The sequence below is a fragment of the Erithacus rubecula genome (assembly GCF_903797595.1).
Source record: "Erithacus rubecula genome assembly, chromosome: 4".
Taxonomy (NCBI): domain Eukaryota; kingdom Metazoa; phylum Chordata; class Aves; order Passeriformes; family Muscicapidae; genus Erithacus; species Erithacus rubecula.
Genome location: NC_136686.1, coordinates 28,196,423 through 28,221,469, shown reverse-complemented (window position 1 = coordinate 28,221,469; position 25,047 = coordinate 28,196,423). Strand labels below are relative to the sequence as shown.

Sequence of the window (25,047 nt, the reverse complement as noted above, 5' to 3'; positions counted from 1 at the left end):
ATACTCAATTCCAATCAGTTATATGAAGAAGAAAGACTTCTCTATAAATGCATACTGGTGGAGATTTCTACACTTTGCTCTAGACCTAGGGTTTCATTGCAAGATCAAACTGTTTAACCCATGCCAGAACATTTTACTGGACTAAAAAGTCAAGCCATAATTTCAAGGTGACATCCTTACTATTTTAAATTTTCTCCAATGATTCTAACAGTTGCTTCATTGTTATATTTTGAATATTATTGAATCTTTATATCTAACCTTTCACTCCTTTCCTGATATGCTGTACTGCTTTCACTTCTCAAGATTTCAGCTGTCAACCTGCTGCAAACAAAAAAAGTGTTTTCTTTAAAGAAAGGCTTTCAGAATCTTGATACTTATCACATGTTCTACAATTCACCCCTCTGCTGACTCATAAAAAGATAGAGAATATAGTCTTTATAATGAGAGCAAACATTGATGAACAAAAAATAAAAGTGAATAGTTTAACAGAGGTTTAAAAAAGTAGTATAAAAAATTACTGTAGAAGAGAAACAATAGGCAAATTTTTAAATCATCAGAATCGATGCATTTTTGTGAATGAGTTTTGCTTCTTTCTTAGATTTTGCTGAGTGCAAAAGAGGGTAGCAAAACTGCACAGAGAGCGAGAAATATGATTCACCAACAGAACTTTCCCAGAATTGTATAGACATCCCTCTAAAAATATAGCTTAGAAGGTAAAGTCTTAAAAACTCTTGTGAGATTGTGCTCTTCAACCTACTTCCAAGACCCCTGTATACTGCACTAATGTTTTGTAAGGGAATATAGAGAATTAGCAAAAGATAAGTGAATAATCCATTTTTTTCATTTTAATTCAAACTGATTCATTAAAGCCTCCCAAAAAAACCTCTACAGTACATTAATCAGATTCAAATAATGAGATATTTAATTAATTTGAACTTGGAACTTTACTTTGAATCAGAGAAACCTTCTTAGAGGATGCTCAGAAGACCAGCATGGGGTAAAAGCAAAATATCACATTACTAGATGTTCAAAGAAAACCTATCTTGAGAACCTTCTACAAAGACAAGGATGATTCTAAAGAAAAATTAAGAATGGGAAAACTCTTATAGCCTTTTTTACAACTGATTTTGAGTATTCAAGAGTACCTGGCTTTGTGTCTGCTATGATACAGTAGGCTAAATAAAAATTATATACATGTTGTACACATATGTTTATTCCTATGTGCAGTAAACTATTCAAAGTATATCATTTCAGGTTTTGAAAGAGTAGAAAAAGCCTGAGCACTGCATCCCTGTACACCAACATTACACCATGAAATGTTATCAAGCTGTGTATCTGCATTAACTGAAACAAGGGTCAAGATGATATACCCTAAAGAACAAATTTAAAGATTAAAAAACTAACAGCCTCCTGAAATAGGCACAACACAGATTGCATGTAACTGGCAACTGGCTGCCAGTTTCCAGAAGCATCACCACTAAATGATAATGTATTGAAAAAAGTTTAAATATGCATCATTTTGGTGTTACAAATACATATACAAAAAGTTTTTCTAGAAATGGTATTTATTTAGATCTAAAAAAAATCTACTCTTTATTTTGGTTAGCCCTTTAAAAAAATAGGATGTCTCATAAAAATCTTCCTGTTAGGCTTGGACTATAAAAGGGGGAAATGCTTTAGGTGCAAAATATCTTTGTCCCACTGTTTTCTTTTTACATATTGTTACATGATGAACAAATTACATTGTCCCATCAATCAGCACATCTGAGCAACATCAGTTCTGACACAAAGCAAATAATAAATCTCTCCCTATAATGAGTTCTGCTTTCTAATAAATTCACCCATTATTTTAGTCTAGAAGATTAACTATTATAAAATCTACAATAGGAAGCACAGACAAAACACACATACAAATATCCACACAAACTTTGGGGTCAAACCACATTTCAGTATTTGCATTATTTCACAAATAACATGTCACCTTTATTTAAGCTGATCAGGCCAGCATCTCCTTTCTATCAGCTGAAGCAGCTAATTTACTTTCATTGACCATCCAGCAGCATAATGTACCACCTGCTTATTGTGATTCTCTCTGGCTAGACAGAAAAAAAAAAAAAAAAAAAAACCCAAACCAGCATCTCTCCCATTCTGTAATTTAACTTTGTACAAATGTAATCTTAAATTCTTCAATTCTCTTGGGCATTTTGTGAGTAGAGCTGCTGGGATTTTTACAGCACGGCATCTGTGCATGCACATCGTGATTAATACAAGAGAAATCCTTCAGGCATATTGCAATTGATGCAGCAAAGCTGAACTTATTTGAAGCACTGCAAAATTATCTGTTTCTTCAACTGTTAACTTATTTCTTCACAGCCAGACAGGTATAGAAGATTAAGCACTTCTTGTTTTCATTGCTGATTACTGTATGAAAGTAGAAGATGCACATATGGTGGTAAAAAGGCAGAGAATAGTGTTATAATCCTTTCTAATATTTCAGAAAGAATTTGCTTTTCAGACCAGTTTAATTTTTTAAACAACTTTATATGCTTTAGAAAATCTAAGTCATGTAGCAATGAGGAATCCTATCTAGTCAAGTTTTCATTGCTATTTTTGTCACCAGCTAAGACAATTTTTATTGGTCTGCAAACATTCACAACCCCACCAAATGCTAGTTCATACTTGCTGATGAAAATCAGAAAAAGAAGCCAGAAACATGTTATGTTCAGTCTGCTACTTCATTTTGGGTTAAGAGACTACAGTTTTGACAGTAGGGCCATCTGCTGTTAACTTCCCTTCTCATCAGAATACCAGTCCAGTCAAAAGCAATTAAGCGTGTTTTGCCATTATAATATGCAGATAATTATGATAAATTACGGTTTTTAAATCAGCCTCAAATTATGCATATGGTAGGTATTTTCCTTGCAGTTACTGATGTAAAAAATATTCCCGCGTTTTCAAAATATTTCAGCTATTTTATTGATGATGTTATTTCTGTAATGAGATATCTACAAGAAAATTTCTTGGGCACAGAGCCTGACAGCCATTAGAAATCTATTTATATCTCAGCAAGATATTTTGCCAAGTAGATAGAGTCATAACATTCTGCACTGCCATTACACAAAATACTCAGAAAATTGTCTACTTTATTGTGTCACAAAAAAATTAAAAACATATGCAAGCACACAGCTAAATAGCCAGAAGAACATTTTACTTTTTTAACAATGTGAAATGATTCATGAGTTTAACATAGGCTAAAACACATGATAAAAACATGATTTTAAGGAACTTCACACTGTTGTTTTGTGCTGAACTCTCATTGTCATTGCTCAGGTGATCCCCAAGATTAGTCAGGCAAAAATAGGCAACAATACAAAGTGGAGTAAAAAAAAAAAAAAATTCATCCTCTACTCCAACACTGGATTTATTGTGAGGGTGCTTTTTTAATATAGGTGGGAGCATACTGCCATACTTTCTCTGAAGTTTAACTGAAAAATCACCACTGTTAATATTTTAACTTTCTTAATAATATTTCCTCAGTATTTCTTTGCTGGTGAATAGAGTACCTGAGAAATAATCAGGCCCTACAATGCAGCCACATGCTCTCTGTGACCACATCAGCACTGAGTGATGATCCAGGACACTTCATCCATCTAGTTCTTGCCAGGAATGTGAGACCTGCTATGAAAGATGACTCATAAATCCTGGACACTAACAGCAACCAGTAGCACCTGAGCCATGGCAGGCCACAGAGGAGCGATGAGGAAGAGAGGAAAGCAAAAGAAAAAATGACACAATAATGCCAGCAGCAGCAGAATCAAATCTGAGCTCTGCTAAACACACAGAGATGGTGTCTGCATGGCAATGGCCTAATCACCTTCTCATCATTGTGGGCACACAGTGCCCAAATACAAGTCAAAGAGACAAAAGTTACCAAAAGATATCAAATCAATTTCAAGTTCAAAAACTTGCAGTCAAAGACAAGAATGATATGAACTCAAATCATTTCCCTCAAACAATGAAGTCAAGCAATACTTCCATTTGGCAACAAAACAGAAGGGAAACCAGTGGTGAATATCTGTATCTGCTCTACTTAAATGCCAGCTAGCTTGCTCTTCAGCTGTGTTTGCAGTAACCACATAGACTCAGAAACAGGAGATACCAACAAAACAATAGGAGAATATCCCTATCTCTGCCTTCTGATCCCTAGCACTATGAGACAGAAAAGGATAAGATCTTTAACTAAGGGGAATGGAGCCTTTACATAATTCTGCCTGTAGAAAAGATGTGTGCTCTCTCTGTATCCCTCTGGTAGCTGCTGTTAACAGCTGCTGGTGCATTACCATATTTTTTTTCTCCTTGGCAGGACAGGCAAATTGCTCCCCACAGATCAGATGCCAGTCAACGTGGCAAAAGGAACTGTGTTGAGCATAATTTCTCTTCCCATAACAGTAAATTGTTTTCAAAATGTTTGGTTTCCATCAAACCACTGCTTGGGGTGAGTTTTACTTCTAGATTTTTCTTTTGAGCATAACATTAAGTTGTACTCAATTTCCATAATCAATTGAGAAAATGCAGTGGATGTTTTTATTTCAGAATCGCTGCAAAATTTAACAAACCATTCAACTGAGAAAGCTCTTGTTAAAAAACTATTGAAAACTTAATGCTTATCTAATTTATGTTTTCATTATTAGCTTTGCACAGCATCACAAAAACTGAATTGTACTGCTCAACATAATTCTCTGCAAAGTTTTTCAGAAGAGGATATTTGGATTGCTAGGCTTCATGTCTAACACAACAAGATATTGCAATTTTGAGCTGGGAGAGCTGCATGCAGCCTATAAAATATGGGGTGTAAATGTACAAACATATAAAATATTATCTGTATCTTGGCTGCTGCTTCAAAATAAATTTCTTGCCCTTCATAAAAAAGTTCATTTCTGAATAAAACCAAGAACTGCACTCTCTACTTGACTAATCAACTTGAATTCATGCACAAGCCAGTGCACCTTAATATTAATGCAGGTGGCTGCTCAGAAGCATGCAGAATGACAAAAGCATTCACTGAGTCTTTTTAGAAGCAGCAATGCTGATTTATACCTTCTTAAAAACATATGTCAAGAGCCAGAACAGATAAACAGGAATGCAAATCAAATTCACCAGGAAAAGCATTCCCTGTAAGCAGAGAATTCTCAGCATAGTTTTAACACAAATCTGCTCCCAAAAAACCAGTCTTACCATGAAATATAATTAGCACCATGGCTAGAATTAATAATGAGTTAAGAGAAACTGACTTCAAACAACAATCTAACAGACTTGGGAAGGACATCTCAGTGGGGATATTTCTGTTTGGTTACAGTATTGTATGTGCATTTCCAGAATAATAATTAGCATATCTGTATTTAAACCAATAAACACTAATCCCTTATTAAAGTTCATACAAGTCTGATACCTCCAGTTTACAAACAAAATTTTCTTTGTCTATCACTTGATATTCCAGTTGTGGGACAAAAGGATGTCAAGGTAAGAAGCACATCCACAAGTCCTTACAATTGGGCATGTAAGTAATTCCCTAGTATAGATACAGGTCCCAGCTCCTTCAGATCTGGGGAGAAAAGGTGAAAAAACCCAAATCAAATAAAAATTCTTTCACTCTTGTCCTCAAACACATTTGAGAAGTGAGATTGTTTATTATTAAGTGAGGCATGGCTTAATATGAGACATAAAATAATACATAAGACAACACCTTAAAAATATTATCCATCATTAGTGACTCCATGACCAGTTCTGTCAGCTAAGGCAGAGTGAAGGTGTGGTCCCTAGGAAGCAATGCCTTGGTGCTCTATGTCAGTAAAATTGGAGTCTGGATCTTTGTGACTGCATCAAGGTCATTTCTGGTTTTCAGCCACCAATTTGGAAAGTGATTTTTTTTTGTAAATTCAAAAGTAGATAGGACAGTTGAGTGAAACCATGTTTGGAATTAATCTTTTCTTAAATCTAAATAGCAAAATGCAGAGGAAGTGGAAAAACTTGAATTCTTTGATACTAAATTTGAGAGACAGCATTCCTCACCATCTTCACCTTCATCAACTGTATATTCAAATTTTGTCTAAGTGCTATTAATCTCCCTTCCATGACATCTCAAATATTTTCCAGAAAGATCTACTGCAAGGTATAAAAATCTACTACGATTTTCAGCATTTAGTAGCAACTTAATAATCCTTGCATTTTTTCATTTTAAAAAGCAGACTTCCAATTTTTTGCAATATTGAGGACTTCTGTATCAAATAATCGCAGTACAACTCTCTACAAGCACTCAGAAAGAACCATTAGTATTTAATAACTATCTTTAAAAATCTCTTCTGTAACTGCTCCCTCTCTTTTGGTTCATTATCCCTCAAGAGTGGCTTCATCTGCCTGAAAAGAGCCCTTCTGCCAGAAACCTGGCAGCCAAGACCCTGCAGCACTTTGAGGGAAGTACAAAGCAGGCTGGAAAAACCTCTGGCACAACCTTTCAAAAAGATATCACATCAATCTCTTCAGGACTGTCAAAGACAACAGCTAATTAGAGAGAGCAATGTCCAAGCACAGCAAACGATGGGGGGGGGGGGGGGGGGGGGGGGGGGGGGGGGGGAATCTCCCTAAATTTACCTGTTTAGTTCACATAAAGTGGAGATAAACTCAACATCATGTAAATGCCACTGGAGTTGCATTGTTATCATCCATTCTCACCCTCCACTGAAGCAGTTATCTGCACTCACAGGCAGGCAGGAAGACCTTGAAGAATTAACAGTGCAGTCAGCACCCCACAGGCAGCAGGTTCCCCCCTTTAGAGATGGGCACCTGTGGTCACTAGAGCCAAAACACACAAAGCACGCTTGCTGAGTTGCACACTTTGGCACAAGACCTGTAGGTTTTGCCCTCAGAGCACTCCATATGCCTGAAATGCTCTGAGATAGAGCAGGAGTCACCACATCCCCAGGAAAAATAAATGTAGCTGCGTTATTGTCCCAAATCTATCAACTAGCAGGATCTACAAAAGCAAAATGTACCTAGAAGCACAGAGAGTTCAGTACATCTCAGCATAGGCAACAGTGAAAGCAAAGTCTCTACCTTTTTCTGTTTTCAAACCTGCCCAAGTAGCAGATGAAGGAAGGAGATAATCATCTTTGGACACACAGACATACAATACAGCATCTCAAATATCTTCAAAATGCAGACACTTCCTGAGAATCCTCCCTCTGAAATAGAATTTCTGCTAGGAGAGGGTGTCATCTTAACTTTCAGATGCCTGTTATCCAACATCAGAAAACTGTAAGACTTTAAGCAGTGCAGGAATGACGAATATTGGCTGACAGCACTGTCCTTTAACTCAGATTCAACACTAGCCCTGGCTGTGCCCACTTCCAGTACATGGCAATATATTAGCACAAGAGAAATGGAAATTCTTGGTATTCGTCTTCTACTTTTATAATATTGAATCAGATTCCTGGCAAAAGAAGAAGCAGCAGTAAAAGTAGAAATATTCACCCAGAGTATCTGAAAAGTAAAAATAAATTTCAAGACACCTTGTTCATGGCTTGAAATAAAAATCTGCTGACATCTGGTATGGATCAGCTGGCTGAATTGCTTTGATTACTAAACCAAAGCCAAGTCCTTTTTTTATTTATTCATTTACTCATTTATTTCATGGTTATAAAAATGTGTTTCATAATAAATATGGAGAGTGACAACACAATGCTGATTAACAAATGTGATGTTCTTGACTTCTTGAACAGATTTCAACAGATTTTATTTTTTAAAATGAATTGTGTGCCTGTAAAATTGTCAGTCCTAAATTTTATCCATGCCTTTGCTGTCACAGCTTGGTTTTGGCTTTCTTTGGATATGCTAAATTTATAGGTGTTGACAAAGTATCAAGAACTACAAGAAGAAAGTATCTGTGTAGAGCACTTCAGTATTTATCAGACCACACCTGGAATGCAGTGTTCAGTTTTGGCCCCCACTATAAAAAGGGCAGGCTGCAAAGGGCCCATAGAAGGGCCAAAGGTGATCAGATGACTGGGAAGCTGGCCACGAAGGGAAAGGCTGAAAGGACAGCATCTGTTCACCTTGAGAAAATAAATCTTAGGGGAGGCATTATGGCCATGCTCCCTACTTAAAGGGAGACCCCCTTTTTAGAAGGAGTCATGTGGAAAAGACAAGGGGTAATGGAAACATGTTACCCCTGGGGAGATTCTGGTTGGACACAGGAATAAAGTTCTTCACAATGAGAACAATCAGCCATGGGAATAACCTTCCCAGGGAAGTGGTGAATTTCCCAGTATTGGGCACCTCTAAGATCCAGCTGGACAAGGTGCTGAACCATCTAGTTTGGAACCCAAACTCTCTATAAGCTCCTTTTAGACAATTGAAGAGAACAATTAGTTGTGCCTCAGACTTCCCTTTGAATCTTCTGTTCTCTATTCTAAATCAATCCAGCCCTCAACTCTTTTACTCCCTTTCTGGCTTGGTGTTCTGCAAAGCTGCTTTCTAGCCAGACAGCCCTCACTGTGTAGTGTTGCATGCACTTGTTCCATCCTAACTGCAGCAATTTGCATTTGCCTTTGCTGAAGGCAAGGTTCCTCCAAGCCCATTTCTTCAGCCTGTTGAGAGCACCCTCTGAAGAGCAGCCCTGTTCTCCAGCAAATCAAACACTTCCCTCCAAAAGAGCAACATTGAACAAGCTTACTGAGATTGCATGCAATAGGATCATAGAGGTTGTTATGAGGGAGCTAAGCAGACCTGGCTCCAGTGCTGAGCCCTATGGAACTTCCAGCAACTGGTGACCAGCTGGACTTCAGACCACACTCACCCTGAGCCTTTAGGTCCAGCAGTCAGGATTGTTTTCCAGCTACCTTAGTCTGCCTCATCGGTATCTCATCAGTTTAGCCACCAAGGTATTACAGAACTCTGAACTCCAGGGTTCCAATCTTGCTATTTGCCTTCCTCACCAGCACCTCACAGGTGTGCAGCTGGAGCTACCACTGACCTTCCCGTGCTTCACCAGGTCCTCTTTACTCACTGTGGCTGATGGGGCAGCACTTGCATTAAAACAGATCCTCAACACATCCCAAAAATTTCCTTGGTGCATGTCCCACACCATGTTACACCATCCAACAGATGTTGACAGGTCAAAGCTGCTCAAAAGAAACAATATTTTCAATCAAGCTTCCTCCAATCCTCTAAAGATAATTTCAGACAAATCCTTTCTTCTCTCATTTGGTCTGTTGCAGATGTTTGCCAAGAGGCATTCATGTTGGACTTTCCTTGGACCTTGACCAGCTACTATTCCTTCCACAGTAAATCTGGATCTGGATTCAAGCCACCACTGGAGCACAAGCCTTTCTTCCATCTTAGCACCTGGTACTTCCAAAAGAGCTTGTACTCCTCCACTGCCATGCACTGCTCATGTAAGCCATTCCATAGCACATTTCTGTGCCCCTAATGAGGTACCCAGATGCTACCCAGACTTTGCATTCCTTGTTTCTTCCTATGCACTGTGTGTTTCTGTACAGGTAGATGGGCCACCAGGGAAAGCATGAAAGTTTTTCTTATAATTCTGCCATTTAAGTACTTCTCTGGCCCTCATTCTTTTTGGGTTTCAGTCTTCATTTCCTGAAATGAATCCTCTTTAAAAATGAAGTGTCATTGAAAGAGGTGATATCCTAACTGAGGCTCGAACTCTTCTCCATAGGTGAAAAAACCCACATGCATGTGTAAAAGAGCAATACCCTGGCACTTTCCAGCTAGGTTGCTCACTTTCCTTCACTCCCAGAGTCAGAAAGAACATCTTGGACAATGTGAATCTAACCCATGTTGGTGCAATGCTACTTGAACCTGGAAGTTACCTGAAAGGACAGCTCTAAAAACTACTCATGCAGCTTAATCAAAGCTTTTTAGACAGCTATTCAAACTTAATATCATATATGAAGCATTCTTCCCTGAGGATGATCCTCACAATTAGAAGGGCATAAATGTTTTGGAGAACAGATCAGAAAAACCACAGAACTCCAAAGGTGTACAAGATGCATGACTGCTCCTGTGAACTACTGAACTACAGGAAGACAAATATAGATGGTTTGATTATGAAATGAGATAAGGATGTATATTACCCTTTTACCATATGCTCCAACAATGCTCCTTTGTCTATTTCTTCATATCTCTGTAAAGCAGAATTTTCCAGAAAAGCTGTTGTTAAAAACAAGAACAGTAGCCTGCTGAGTACTGAGAATAAGCTACTTTTATGTCTGAAACTTCCCACTGCTCCTAAACAGATTTGTGGCTCCAAGCAGACTCATCTATCTCATTAACAAGAGGTACTATTAGGGAAAAACAGAAACCTTTGAATTTAATTAAAATTCAAGTACATTTTGTCTGAATGCACATTTTTATTTATGTTGCTACATACAAAAGGAAGAGTATTATGAAGTTCTATCTATGCACTTGTTTACAGAGAAAGAATAATCAGCCAATATTTTGAAGGAGTGATATTCAAATAGTGGGGGAAAAGGTACCAACTACTATAATTTGTCAATTCCCAGCTTATCTTTGCATGCCATGGTCTACTCCAAAAGTTATCTGGTGGAAAAGGATGCATCTTGTAACCATAACTTCCAAGTGATACTTAAATTTGTTATGCTGTAAGTAAAAACAGTTGAGATGCAGAGGTGCATGAAAATCCACTGACAAATGTTTGAATGGTTTGGGGTGGAAGGTTGGAAAAGTAATCTAGTCCAGCTTTCCCTTCTATGACCAGGGACATCTTCAACCAGGTCAGGTTGCTCAGAACCCACCTAATCTGACCTTGAATCCCAATCCCTGTTAACTTGATCATGTGACTAGTAGAATGTACCAATTTGAAAGTCTTAATCATACAAACATATTTTGAATAATTTTTCAATTTCAGAGGACTACTACTAGCTGTGGCTGGTTTCAATAACTGGTGATCCTTTTAGACTGTTTCCATAAGGTGAAACACAAAGCCTAGGCACTGTAAAATTTATTTTAATTACATGTTCAATGGGCATCATCAAACCTGTAATCCCACTTCAAAAGTAAAATTTCAAAAAAAGTATATTACCCAGAAAATACCCAGAGGAAAAGAGAAAAGGGTCAGAGAGAGAGAGAGAAGAGCAGAGGGAAACCTTAAAGAATCCTTTAGTTACAGAAGACAAAGTAGAATAAACATAGGCCTAAACCAGAAAAAAAGTTTGTGTTCATAATCTAAATTAGAAAATATTTCTACTGAAACCACTGAAAGCACACTTATTTTTCTTCCCCACAAAGTCAGTAAGGAGAGAGATTATCCAGAGAGGTGCACAGGATTTAAACTACTAATAAAAAATTCTGTCCTCATGCTCACTGTCGTACATTCTGTTTTTAACATTAACTGACAAACACAAAAAGATTCAAATAAACATCCACTGAATTATAGATGCTATACCCCTATCAAAAAAAAAAAAAAAAAAAAAAAAAAAAGCACATACTGAAAACCAGTTTAAAAAGCAATCAAACCGAACCCAGCAATAACTACTTCAGTAGTTATTGACCCTCTACTTCAGAAGAAAACCCATATGAGGAAGGTGATGCAGAGGGTGGGTCTGTCCTATACCCTGAGTATTACAGATTACACTTGAAGACGAGCACTTTGAACCAATTTCCTGAAGTAAAGTTCACTGACTTTTACCACTTCTTTGATGAAACAATATCAAAGGGGATACATCTGTCTTGCTCCTGTTTTGAATTCAATTTCTTCAAATAATTTCTGTGCTATCCAGCCTCCAATGGACAAAATTGCTGAGGAGACCCTGTGGTCATCCCTGCACAGCTGAGGAGGAGCAATTGTGAATTCCAAGAGGCACAGCTACCAAGTACACCCCAAGACAGCTTCTGGATGACCCTCCTGCAACCTGAGCACAGCCACTGGATAGCTGGGGCTGAAAGAACACTTCTCCCTGAGTCAGAGCTTCATCCATAGCACGTGGAACAATAAAATTAATTTGAGCTGAGCAAATTGCTAATATGACACTATGGGAAAGAAAGGGTGATATGACCAGGCCCATGTTTAATGACTGCTTCTGAGCTAGATAACATACACATAATGGACTCACCCAGCCTCTCTCTGGAAGCATACACTGCCCAGTCAAAAGCATTCCATCAATTTACCCACCCAATACACTCCAAGGGACTTCAGAGCTCACAGCAAGCTCCTGGACTGCAGTCACACTGCAGCTTGAAAATGGTGATACCCTAAAGTCAGCCCAACAAGGTCCCAATGGCAGTACAGAACTGAGTGTTAGAGACATCAATACCCAGCTCAGAGGCCATACTCCAAGGGCCAGGATGAAAAGGGCTGGAAGCCCAGCCTCAAAGCAGGTTAGAGCCTGGCCAGGAGCAGCAGCAGCAATGATGCCCCTGTTATTTACTGGGGTAAAACCTTTGAGATCCAACATTCCAGATCAGGCACTGTCAAGACAGCAGGTCCAGCATAAGTGATGAACCTCTCAAACATCATCCAATCAACTTTCTTTTCTGGGTCAGATCAAGAAGCCATCTAAACCAGCAGAAAAGAGGCTGTACTTGGAGAGGGAACATAAGAAACAAGGCAAGTATAGAATGGTCATCCTCAAATCTTGCCCTCTGGCTTCCAGTGAAGACCAGTACTTTCTTTTCACTCTAGGCAGTCTTTCCATCAAATTATACCCCAACAGAGGGCATGGAAGCTACAAATACCAAAGCAAAGCCACAGTCATCTTCTACCATTTCCATGGCTAAAACCAGTTCATTTTTTACAGGATTAACAGCCTTCTAGCTCTTAAGGTACAATACTGACCCTCCTTTGTGCTGACAACACCCATTTAGTACCACACTGCCATGAGCCACTGATTTGGAAACTTACTTTCACATATTCAGAGGTTGACATTAACCTGTGATACATAACATTCCAGACAGGACACCTTATTTCTGGGAGTTCATGAGACTTGTTTTAATGAAGAATATTGGCACTAAAGTTTCTCTCATAAGCCCAAGTGTATTGTATGCCAAGGAAAATACTATTCATTTTCCGAAGAAAACTATCCTGAGGAAAAAAAAAAAAAAGAAACCAAAATAGACCAAAACCCAATATACAGTGCACAAGCAAAAAATTAAAATAAAATAAATCAAAAATTTCAAAATAAAATAAATTTTTAAAATAAAATAATAATTTAAAAATGAGAGAAAGAAACCCACCCCACATACAACCACCTAAAAATATGTAGTGATTAATTCATTTGGGAAGCAGAGGGAACAAAATTTGAAAAGGACCAAACTTCATGGAAACTTCCTCCCTCAAGTCAGGGTCCTAGAAATTCGTTCAGCTTTTGCTTGCAAACTTCAGAACTCAGAAACTGGGAGTTTTCCACTGCAGCAAAAGGCAGAGCTTTAAAAAACTACAAGACTTTAATTAGACATTAAGATAGCCTTTTCCCAGCTCCATCCCCTAGGATATGTTCAAAGAAAGCTGCATTTGAACAATTTTCAGCACTGGTAAACAGCAGTCTGGGGAAGGAGCATTAAGTTACAAGACTTTTCTTCTACAATCTGACAAAATCAGGAAAGTTGGAAAACTCTACCTACGTATCTGTGAAATAGACCACAACAGTTTGATGAAAACAGTCTTGTGCTTGTATCTTTGATCTAGGATCAAAGTTTTCACCCCAGATGAATCTGAACCAGGTATTTCAAATGCTGAATGACAGACCAACTGAGGATTAAAGGTCAGGCCAATAGCTTGAAATGCAGGAACAAGAGACAATGCTGAAGTACTCTTAGATCTTCACGCAAATAGCCTTCAGGCTTGCTATGAGTTTACTCAAAGCAAGGCAGCATGATCTATTCAAGGTGTGCTCCAGGCTGGCTGCTGGAAGACAGGGTTGTGCTCATGACTATGGTATCAATTTGCTGTATGATCTATTCTTTTGGATTCAGCAGTATTTCACTACTGACAGAGCAGATGTATTCTGCAGCTTTACATACTATCATGGGACTAATTCCCTATGGGATCTATATCATTTTATTTTGGGCTTCTTGTTGTCTTTCCAAAATGCTTTCACCTGCTGATTTTTCATACATCTGGAAACAAAGCTGAGGCTTCCTCGATACTGGTGGCTCCTCAGGGTCTATACAGGAAATTGTTACTGCTCACATAAATTCCCTGAGTATGGGATATTGATAAAGCCAAGAATGTTCTTTCCAATTATTTATTTAGCTGCTGACTTCAAGTTTCCCTTCAATGTAACAGCTTTTCTGTTATTTAATCAGAGATAAACAACTTTTTGAAAGGTTCTTCCAGTTTAATAATAGGTTATCAGATAATTAAAGCATTAAAAATAATCCATTAAGGATCATTCATGGTCTTACTCAACAGGTTTTCATTTTAGATTTCAGAACACCACAGCCTTTAATACAGGTATGTTGGAGCAACTAAACTTAAGCAGTAACTGCCAACATGCCCAGAACCTCTCTTTCACAAATTATTATTTTGTTCATTCCTGCCTGCAAGAACCCATCTACAACAAACCTCATTCATTTACATGTGTTAACCAGTATTCCTTAGTGCAATATCACAGGCAATAATTAACAGTACTTCTACTCCTAATATAACTTTGACACTATAGTAGGACTGTACTGATACTGCAGAGATACTGCATCAAAATATAAACATATTAACAAAAATAGCCCAGATGTATCCAAAAAAATATTATTTTTGTTACAATTCCATCTTGAAAAACAAAATTCTTTCAAGTTTCCAGAGGGGGTGGAATTCATATCCCTGAAGCTAGGGTGCTTGCATAGGCAGCTAATATCCTGTGGCTCCTCAATACTCAGAGAAAGAAAGGCTTCTCCAGGAACAAATTCAGAGCAGAGACCCAGAATAAGCACTTTGTAGAAACAATTTCTTCTTGAAGTGAAAAAAACATAAAAGAAGCACAAGAGAAACGATCTGACTGAGGTTTAGTGGTTCACACTGGAACACAGAGAAACAATAAAAATCCTCATTATATCATACTGTCTCTTCAGGCTGCCAGAGTTCAATGAATCAGAATTCCAATATGACTGGATTATTGCCCTCTCATATTCTTTGAGGAGTCCTGGTCTCAGCAATTCTGAATGATGGCCACAGGAATTAGGTTTCATGGATATTTTGATGAGAAGAGAAGCAGAGGTCATATCCTCCCAATGTAGAAACAAAAATGTTTATCTAGTGTTTGGCTTCTGCAGTTATACAATTCAATTAACCTCATGGCAATACCAGCATGATCTGTGGTAGAATATAAGATGAGACTTCACTGGTCTCACTGATTTCAATTTTGTTATGAAGTTTAAAAGCAGTGATTTGGAAAGCTGAACAGAAAGAGTGCTATTGTAATCTAAGAGATTTCTGAACAATCCAAAGTCTTCCTGTGAATTACCTTCAATATGCGAACTACTGATCAACTATATTATTTGTTATTATGCCAGGGCAAGTGATATCTTTTAATGCTACCAACATATAGATCAGCATTGTGAGAAGGAAATTATGTAAGTTTATGTCATACAAGAGTCAAGGGTTTCAAGGACTCAAGGATTCATGTATGCCCATCACCTGGGTAGCCAATCATCTTATTCACAGTCCTAGATTTGTTTAGAGAGCAGATATCTTCAAGATAAATGACTTGGGTCCTTGACTTCACTTTATGTAAATCATGAGATCATAAGTATGAATTATGCATTTTGCAGGAGATATGCTTTTATGACAGTTTGCACTATGAAGAGCAACAGTAATACAATTCACCTTGAGAACACCTGAAAATGAGTCAGAGCATATGGCAAGTAATTCACTGTAAATGGAAGATAGAATAGAGACATTCCTGTGGAATGAAGATCACATCTCCAGCCCTCTAGAATTTCAGACTTTTCTCAAACAAAAGACTTCATGATTTTCTGGTATTATTCAGAAGGTATAACGCTTTCTAGATGAGTTACATTATTCAGGAATTTGCAAAGTAGCATTCTATCCTACACCTTGTCTTTCATTCTTAAAGGAAAAAAAGTCACTTTTAATTAGAAGAAACAAAAATACAAACTTCAACACTATTGGATTTTGTCCAGTTAAGCCAGTTGGTATGCTTTTGCTTAATCCTGGCCCAAAACACTTCTGCACCCAGCTATAACAAACACTTAAGATTCAGATAGGCTGCAGATCACGTAAGAATCCATAATCCTGGTTATAGCACCTAACATCTCCAGACACTGGTCACAGCCAGAATGGCTTCAAGAAGGGAAAGTCTTGCCTCTAGAACCTGATTTCCTTTTATCACAAGATAACCCACCTAGCTGATCTAGGAAAGGCAGCAAATGTAATTCCTTTGGACTCCAGCAAAGCTTTGATACTGTCTTTCAGGTGTCCTTGGGGACAAGATGCCCATGACTGTGTCGTGCAGGGGGTGAGCAACTGGCTCACAGGTTGGGCACAAACAGTTAAAGTGAATGGGGCAACACCAGACTTTACAACTATAAAAGCTACAGCAAACTTTCACAAAGCAGGAATCTTCCAAATAGTTTCCTGAAAACTTGTGCAGTTTCTCACTTGAGTAGGGACACCTGCTTCTCTGTTACTGCCAAGAGTTTCAGTGAAGAACTCTGTGTACATGATCATCACACTGGTGGCAAGTTACATTCAGCTCCTAATCAATACTGTTTCTTTTGCTAGTTTTAATATAGGAACCTAGATATAGTTTAATGTTTTATGTCTTATTGCAATCTACTTGGAGGTCTTTAGTTTTATAATGTGTAGTAAGTAATTCTGATTAAGACCTTGCATCTGTTATTTCTTGTCTGTTAAATATTCACTTCTATAAATAGATATGGTTTGCCATCATTAGAACTTGCAGAGTGATTCCTTCATTTTAAAGTGTGGTCAAGTTCTGGGGCTGAAGCAGAGCCTGTCTGAAGCTTCCACTCATCCCATGACAGCTGGACAGTGAAATCAGATAAGCAATCTGCTTAATACCATGTGTTGGATACAGACAGTAATGTGTTATGCTTCATTTCTTGTTTTAATTTAGTCTGTGGGTTTCTAAGGCTGAACTTTTCTATGAGTAAAGTGATTGCAAACATTTGCCTTAACCTTTCCCCTCTGCCCTCCTGCCCTCTCCCCAGGTGTTCTCTAATGCTTGCTGTGGAAGAGCAACTGATGACTAACATTTCTTAAAGGGTAAAAAATGGTAAATGCAACCACAGAAGTGCTATAGTGGCCTGGAACAATTTCAGAAGGGAAATGGAATTAAAGGCACAAAATTTTCTGTACTATGTTATAAAAGTTTCTTCAGTTCAACCAAAGAATAATCAGAATATTATAAACAGTCTTTTCAAATTAATTTGCAGTCCATGTCTGGTCATCTGTGACTAGATTTCAGTCAACAAGAGGAACAGCTTCAAGAACAAAAGAACAAGTCAAGGACTTTAACTAATCGTTCTTTGAGCAGCTAAACTAGTTTGCCTGGTGTCTCCCAAGCCCCTCACAAGCCCCAGTTTTCCTTCACATTCCTGATATTTGTCATTGTAACAGCTCATTTCCACCCAACATGCCAAAGCCACACCAAGTCTGTATAGATTTGTTGTTTCAGACCAAGCAAGTTGATGTGCATCTGCTCAATTCTTGCCCAAAGAACACCTACATGCAGCACCACATTCTCAAATTTAATCCTAGACTCCTCAACACAGGACTCTTGTTCCCTTTTCTCCCAGAGAAAAGCCTCTTCTAGCAACACATCCTGAAAATAAAGGTCATAAGAGCAGAAGCCTCCCTTCCTTCTTGACAGTGGGGGAACAAAAATGAGTTTCTACTCCATACCAACACCAATTTTCATGCAATGTCTAAAACCTCAACATTCTTAAGATCTTTCATTAAATTGGCAGAAAGATTCATTAGCTGCTAGAACACAGAGATGGAGTGATGGCATATGCCTCATTTCCTTAGGAAGGCAGGCAACAGATCAGGTAAAAAGATGCATTTTTTGGAAAATGTTTATGTCACTCTCTGAACCACCTAAATTTTTTTAATCTGTAATGTATCACCTACACATCACCTATCACATTCCTCTAAAAACAGCAGACAAAGGAAGAATGTGAATATCAAATATACTCACAAAGATTTCTGAGGCAAAGTGGTATACATCCCAACATTATGCAGCTAGTTTAAATAAATAAATAAATCTGTAATATTTAGCTAAATAGCAGCAATAAAATTACCAGGGATATGCTTTGCTGCCTTGACAGTAAATCAACATAAAAGATTTTTTTAAAATGTTTCCTGTCATGTAAACGAGCTAAAATGCTGCTTCCTGAACAATAAATATTTGGACCATGCTGTGTTACAGCAAGTCCCTATAAACAGAGTATGCAGTTAATAACAGAGATAATAGAAAAGCTGACACCTCAAGCACTGTTTTTTATGTTGCATTGTTTTCTGAAAGACCAGAGTAAAACACTGTATGACACACTGCAGAGAAGTCCAAGAAAAGGACTCGGTATTTAAATTTCCCAAATGAATGACACTTTTGACATTTCCCTTAAGAAAGTTCATGATGTATGGCAGTTTTCATTCTGCTTTCCATTAGGAAAAAATGATCAGAATAATGATAGCAACTGGTAAACAGATGAGTGAGAAATCCCAGAAGTAAGCTCATATTAAAAGGCCACAATACATATTACTGAGGAATACTGGTTTATAACAGTTTTGGTTGACTCATAGATGGATTTTTTGCTCTGGGTTGTTTGGTTTGTTTTGCTCTGGGATGTTAAGGGGTTTGTTTCTTCAAATAAAACTTTCCAGAAAGCAAGACAACACATTAAGGAGGTCTCAACAGGTCATATAATCCCTGGGAAGACCAACCACTTCTGCTAAGACATCCACACAGCTTCTCTAAGTGAGACTTCCAGCAGCAGAGATCTCCACAACATTCCCCAGGCATTGGATGAGGTTACCTACCTCACTCACTTTCAAAAAAGTAATTTTCTAACATCTGACCTGAATCTGTCTCAATGCAAATTAACTTTTCTCCTCTCCTGCTCTCTGTAGGCCTTGTAACTGCTTGCTCTTCCCTCTGCTTTTCTTACCTTCTTGATTCTGCTGTTTATCCCATTTTTCTTTAGATTCAGTGGCCCAAACATGATATATAAGTTCTGCCAATATCCTATTGTACACAATATAAAGTAATGTTATTTATAAATTATTTTTAAACAAGCAGAACAGTGTGGGTTCACATTTAGTGTCATATCCAACAGAGTTACCATAAGCTTTTCTTCAGTATTTTCTAAGCAAAAAAAGTTCCTTCACTTTGTGATTGTGCAGCTAATTATTCCAAAGGGTAGCACACTGCAAAAGCCCTTACTAAATTTCTCCCAACTTTTTGCAGACTTTTGCTCCAGCATGTTTATCCTAATCCTGTCCTCCAAACTTCTTGCTGTTTCCTCCTCATGGCCACCTACAAAGTAAAGAAGCATGCTGAGCAGACCCAAACTAAACCCTCCAGAACACATTCAGTCCCCTATTCAACAGCAGATGCTGCACACAGTCTGCACAGTTTCCTAACTACTAGGTGAAATAGCAGCTGTTTCCTCTACTACATATTTCTTTTCTTTGCTTAAAAGTACAGTATGCAAAAAAAAAAAAGTCCAGGTGTTAAAGGTAAGTTGCATCTCATCTGAAGCCTAAAAGGTCTGCCACTTTCATAAAATTAAATTAGACTGGTTTGAAAGGAGTTGCCCTTCAAGATGCCTTGCATGGCATGGTTTTATTTAATTTTGTCAAAGATTGTAAGCCCTAGCACTCTACTTGAATTTAAGTTAGGTAAATTGTTTGCAATTCTCTGATCTTCCTCTTCCATTCTCTTACTTTTTCCATCATTCTGAAAATTCACCATCTTCACTGAAAATTCTGTCAACGTTTTCTTGAACAGGAATATTTTACCCATTTCCCTAAATGGGATGACATTCATCAGGATCAGCCAACACAACAGTAGTCCCTTTCTTCCTCTTTCCACACCTACTCATTGATAGTAATCATGCTAGTTATGTGAGAAGATCACTGCTAATTCCCTTTTCCACCTCTAATGATTACCCATAGATTTCCATGCTCAAATTAAGCAGCAGTCTGGACCTCAGAGCATGTACAACCTTGACAAACCAATGTCAATCCTGTTAATAAGGCAATATAAATATTCAGGCCTCTGAATCACTTCACCAGATTTTTTTATAGCATGTAACTTTGACATATCTTGCATATTTTTATGGCATTTAGAAATCTAAGATGGGCAGCAGGCTGCTGCTTTTTTCTCTTCTCCCTCATATTAGCCCAGCAATCATGAGGCAAATATCAATATGTCCTGATGTTACCAAAGATACATATTTCAGCATCATTATGCCATTTTTTTACAACTACATTGACTGCCACACCAAGTTCCCAGAAAAGATAAAAGCCACATTCCCATCCCACCAGTCCCTAACTCAAAGCATCCTAACCAGCATCATTCTGGCTTACCTACCAAACTAAATTATAACAATAAAAACCTCAGAAACAAAAAGACCAGCTGGAAAATGAAAACATAAATCTTGGCTGTAACAGCAGTATCTCCCCACCCACACAGGGCCTGCCTCTGACAAACCAAAGCAGTTTTTCATCTCCAAGAAAGGAGACACACAAACCATATCTGTGACACTTTCACCCTGTTCTTAATCCCTGACATACAAAAACTCCACTTGTCTTTTCAGGCTCCCAGGCAAAAAACTACATGTGGTGTGCTCTCTAAAATGTAAGTAACTAGAAATACTTTTCATTGAAATTGGAACAGATCAGCAGTAGTCACTTTGCAAATAGTATTGAGACCTCCAAAACTGAAAATATAATTCAAAAGTCAATCTCTCTCAAGAATATATTCAATTGCATTTGGATTTTAATCCTTATGAAAGTATGTTAGTAAAACTAAACAATGAGTCTTCTATTCTTGTCATCAGAAAAAGATAAAGGGAAAGGAAATTAGAGCTTGTTGCTTTGTTGTTTGGGGATATTTTTTAATCCTTGACACTTTCAAGAAGCCAGATTCCAAAAAGTCCTCAAATAACTTTAATTCTGTTAAAAAAAAAAAAAAAAAAAAAAAAAAAAAAAAAAAAAAGGAAAGAGAAAGAAAAAAAACCAACACAACCTTAGACTTTATCTCTGCTATTGACTTTTAAAAACATGTAGAGCTCATTCAGGCTGTAGTTCATTATGAATTAGTGGGGTTTTTTCTCTACCCTACTTCACATATTAGATTTACTAAATAATTACAGTAGATTTCCCAAGGTCAGAAACCAATGTCTCTACAGACAGTGACAAAAGCTGTAAGCAGCAAGAGCTATTACAAAAAAAACTCTTAACAGAAAAAGCACAAACACATTTTACAAGCATCCATAAACCCCACACTAACTAGACAGAGCACTCTGCTTCTAACAGTTCTTTGAGAAGGGAGGAAGGGTTCCTCCTTTTTCCCATTCAAACTATAATATTGTAATTTAGAAAAAAGCCATGGGAGATTATATGATGGATAACAAATAAGACAATGGCAATAACTTTTAGGAATTACTAATAGGCAAATTTTTCTTGCCTGCAGGAGCAGGGCATATGGGAATTTCTTGTTTGTTTGAAGCAGCACTATCTCTGCCACACTCTTTTCCATGATTGCCTCACCCAACAAGATGTAGCTGTCATCTCAACCATGAGACCAGCCAAAACTTAGCCCCCTAGGTGGGAAGCAACCTGAACTGATTAATGTGTTTATCAAGATGTGGAAAGCCATTGGGTTGCCTCTAGCCCACCTGTAGTAATTAATTATACAAACATGCCCCAGTACAAACCTTCCAACGGGATTCTAACACCCACGACCCCACAATCCATCCTCAAATCCTGTGTTAACTCCACAAAATACACAAAACTTCATTGCAACTGTTAATGTAAAATGAAATTGCTAATAAGAAACATTAGTTCACTGTTAATACTCAATTCTTTCCCCTGAGTCTCAAAGCCAGGTAACAGATAAGCACTTTGCAGATTTCTACCCTTTCAGATTTTTTCTTTTGTCACTGTCTTAGTATTGCGTCAATTTAACTCCTGTATTTGGGGTTTTGTTTGGTTAGTATTTATAAAATATGTTTGGCAAAGTCCAATATCACTCACAATATACCAAAAGCATAAATATTAGAAACAAAAAATTAAATTATATGAAATACACTATAATATCAGCACAGCTCTTTCTTACTATGCAGAGCCTTTTATTAAAATCTAATACTAACACCAGATTAATGTGACAGCCATGAGTATACAAACCAAGTTACAAAGGAAATAAGCTTTTATTACTTTTCCAAAGATACAACTAGCTTAAAAGTAAGAGAGGGATGATGAAAATCGCTCAGAGCGGGGGGGAAAAAAAAAAAAACCCAAACCAAAACCAGAGTGTTTCTGGAAAAAAAATATTCAACTTGTTGAGCAGTTAATTGGATTTCCAGGCTTACATTTAATACAACAATCCTCCTTACATGAAGTCTTTACTTAGGCTGTGTATTTCCCCACATACAAGCCAAGTACAAGAAGATTTAAATAAAACTTTAACATTTGAGATGTTTCAGTTCTTATAATGAAGTTAAGCACTAGTACACAATACCCATACAGGCAATAACCAGGGTTAGTAACAAAAAATAGAACTGGATTAGTCAGATGCCAAAAACATGCATAACAACACACCTCAAAATAGGTTTTCTCCTGCTGGAATTCTCCAGCAAAGTGCTATGAATCAAATACAACAGTTGCAGAGCTCCAGCTGGAATCATCCCTCACAAAACTCATCAGACACTGGAGTGAGTCACTCTTTATCATTCACATTAACAACAGCAAGTTTTAGTGCCATTAGTGAAGTTGAACATTAAACTTTTTCTAAACCATTAAACAGATGTTCGAGCCTTTATGCTAGCATGACTTTTTTCCTAGTTGTGTCTATTGTATCCTACCAGAAACCTGTTATTCTGGCATCTCTGCCCAGCACTTGAACTTCATCCCAAACTTTTCTCTCCTTCCACCTCTGCAATTCCTTTTGGCAATTCCCTTGCAGAGGGCAGCAGCAGCAGCTAATGCCTGTGCTGCTAAGGGAGTGAGGGCTCTCAAGGAGATGGAGAGACAAGGTACACAAGTGATGGCAGCAGGGCATAGAAGGAACATTTTCCACAGGTGGGTCTGAGCACCAGGAAAGCACAGTGGTGGGATGGGATGGAACACTGAGCAGAAAGGAGCTGGACACAACTCCAGCTATCCTGTTTACATTTCAGAAATCCACTGTCGATTTAAGAACGTATCTTCAGAATGAGCTGTAATCATGCCTTTTCTCTCTTTTATTCTTCCTTGCCCTTACAGGCCACTTACTGCCTATCTTGCTGCCCCATTGGAGTCCCACAAGGCTGGGAATGAAAACAACAAAGTTCTTTAATTTCAGAAGACATAACTGCAAATGGCTTCCAGCTGAAATATTAGAAATCTTTTCAAGTGAAGTGACTTGATATGACTCATTTGCTAATGTCATAAGCCTGTGGCACAAAACATCTTAAAAAAGATAGTTTTGTCTAACTGCTTATTAAATAGAGTCAATTTTTATATTACTATCTTTTTGTTTTCGTTCTACATCCCAAATAATCTAATTTTTCAACAATTAAGCAGTTTGCTTTAATACACTCCTGCTGATTTAAACAGGAAACAAGAGAAGTAAAAGGGTATAGTCTTTATTAGGTCAGTGATAGTTTCAATAGAATGCAGTAAATTAAAAATTTCATTATATGCAATTAAGCAACTTCATTAATATAATTGCCATTTTCCTCACTCTTTTGGCTTAGGATATGCCAGTAATTATATTGAGACATACACTCATTCATGCACATACATATAATTTCCACCTACAACCTCCACATTACTTCCATGTAAAAAGCAGTAATGTGCTTCTGAAAGCCAGTTTAGAAACCACACCTAAAAAATAACTTCCCATCCTGGACAACAGTGTGAGCATCACCCTTTGGCTGTGTAAGTAAAACACATTGGAGCATATATGCACTCAATCATTCTCTTAATAAATTAGATCCCATTTGTTTTCCAGCTGCAGGGCCTGGACACAATTCAGAATCTGAAATGCCATGCCACAGCACAATGCTGCTCCAATACCTGATAGAACACTTGTCTGCTCTAAAACTTCATGCTTCCAACTTTGTAGAAGAGGGAGTTATGTTATGAAACTAGTAAAAAAAAAACCTCCAAAAAATGTTATGATTGTCTATCTTGCAGAAGGGAAGCAATTTTCAGCCAAGTAATTGGTACATTTTCTTAGTGCATTATGTTTCTCAAAACATGTTACTGTATGTGGAGATTAGCATCCCTTTCCTTCAAGAGGAAAATTACTTGTCTTCTGTAGTGACTGGAGCTGTCATTCCAAGTGCTGACAAATGTTAACAATCTCTGGAGGTGTTCTTTACAAACATCTCAAAAATAAATAAATATCTTTGGAACAAGGATCCAATGACCAATGAAAGGTTATAAATAGAAGGAAAATACCACTGTTTGAATATTCAAACACATCACATATCCATCATTTCCAGCATTAGGAGAACTATTTTAAAACAACTAAATTGGCACATAAACAACTAATGTGGAACATTGGCAGAGAAAGAACACAAGTATTATTCATTAACAACAAAAAAGTTAGCTCTATCTCCCATTTTGCAGGAAAAAATCAAAGAAGAAATTAAAACAGACAACAGTTTCATTCCAGATATCCAATCTAGTAATCTGTGCAGACAGATTAGCAAAACCCTTACATCTGTAATTAGAAAACTGAAAAGATACTTTTCTTTAAATCTTTTTGCTGTTCATCACATTCTCAACTGCAGTTGGTTGAAACTGTTTCCCGTGCTTGCAAC

General features: G+C 37.6%; 1 long non-coding RNA gene across 2 annotated transcripts in view; it reads right to left on the bottom strand.

The window, feature by feature from the left end:
* LOC306800981 overlaps positions 1 to 25,047 on the bottom strand; it is a 28,505-nt gene that overhangs the window by 3,003 nt on the left and 455 nt on the right. Inside the window, exon 2 of one of the 2 annotated variants that reach the window (XR_013773958.1) lies at positions 5,450 to 5,594. The exons of the other annotated variant lie outside the window; for it this stretch is intronic. This is a non-coding gene — a long non-coding RNA (uncharacterized lncRNA). The remainder of the gene's footprint in view (positions 1 to 5,449; positions 5,595 to 25,047) is intronic. 2 annotated transcript variants of the gene reach the window in all.